The sequence below is a fragment of the Scyliorhinus torazame genome, chromosome 24 (assembly GCF_047496885.1).
Source record: "Scyliorhinus torazame isolate Kashiwa2021f chromosome 24, sScyTor2.1, whole genome shotgun sequence".
Lineage (NCBI taxonomy): Eukaryota > Metazoa > Chordata > Chondrichthyes > Carcharhiniformes > Scyliorhinidae > Scyliorhinus > Scyliorhinus torazame.
In genome coordinates, this window is record NC_092730.1 from 38,233,734 (window position 1) to 38,235,001 (window position 1,268).

At 46.1% G+C, this 1,268-nt stretch overlaps 1 non-coding gene across 1 annotated transcript; it reads left to right on the forward strand.

The window, feature by feature from the left end:
- Positions 1–257: 257 nt before the first annotated feature.
- trnas-gcu (transfer RNA serine (anticodon GCU)) lies at positions 258–339 on the forward strand. The gene has a single exon. It is a non-coding gene; the product is annotated as a tRNA-Ser (tRNA).
- Positions 340–1,268: the final 929 nt, after the last annotated feature.

A 1,268-nucleotide genomic window follows, 5' to 3' on the forward strand; every position in this document is an offset into this window, starting at 1 on the left:
TCTGAATGAGAAACAGTTGACCAGTCTTCCTCAGTTTGAAACTCAGGATGTCGCGCAAAAACATCCGATTCAACTATTACCGCGCTGGCCGGGGATCGAACCGGAGTCAACCGTTTCAAAAGCAGCGATGCTCACCACTATACCACCATCGCTGCATTTCCCCCATCGAATACCTGGTTGAATAGAAAGAGGCAAATAATTTCCATCAGTTCATGGATGCAAAACGAATTAAGACGTATTGACGCAAAGATTTGTGCGACGAGGTGGCCGAGTGGTTAAGGCGATGGACTGCTAATCCATTGTGCTTTGCACACGTGGGTTCGAATCCCATCCCCGTCGATTTTTCGCCCATTGTTTCACGGAAGTGGGATTCATTTTTCCACGATGGATCTGCAATCACTGATGTGACAAACTATTCCAAGTTGTCAGGCCACTTGCATCGAGTTGGGTTACAGGAGGGACGAACGGAGGCAGACGTGTTTGGGGCTTAACCCCACATTGCCACCACTTCTTCTGCGGCTCCCTACTGTGCAATCGAGGTTACCGGGTTCACTTCTCCCATTATTAACTTCTGCCACCTCTCGTGGATGAACGTCCTCCTGATTGTACATTGGTGGGGTGCTTCGGCTACTTGTCTGTGACAAGATCAGATATTAAAGTTCCATGAACTAAAGGGGTTGTATCACGTGGTTAAGGTAAGGCACAATAATCCATTGTACTCTGCACACGTGGTTTCAAATCCCATTCTTGTCTCTAACGTGTCTGTTGTATCTCTGTTTCGTCCACTTCATGAGGATATAGAAAAAAGGCTGTGATTTTTAGCTTTTGTTTAAGGGCTTGGCGGGCGGTGAATAGTCGAACACTGTCCATGGTGAAGCCAAATAATAAAAAGCTGAGAAAGTTACTTTTCACTCTCTGCCCTAATTGCGCATAGATTCTGAGTTGGAAAATGTTCCTTCCCCTCAATTTGAAACTCACGAAGTCGCACAAAATATAAGTTCATAAAATATAGGAGCAGAATTAAGCCATTAGACCCATCGAGTCTGCCCCGCCATTCTATCACGGATGATGTGTTCCTCATCTGTTACCTGCAATGTTACAGATGAAGAGGGCGATTGATCTCAGCAAGAACACGTCCTCACTATAACACATGACCTAGGAGCGGGAGAAGACAATTTAGCCTCCTGAGCATAACACGTTCCATGAGATCTTGGCTGATCCCATACTGGCCTCAACTCCACCCGTTCTCCATAACCCTTCCACTCATT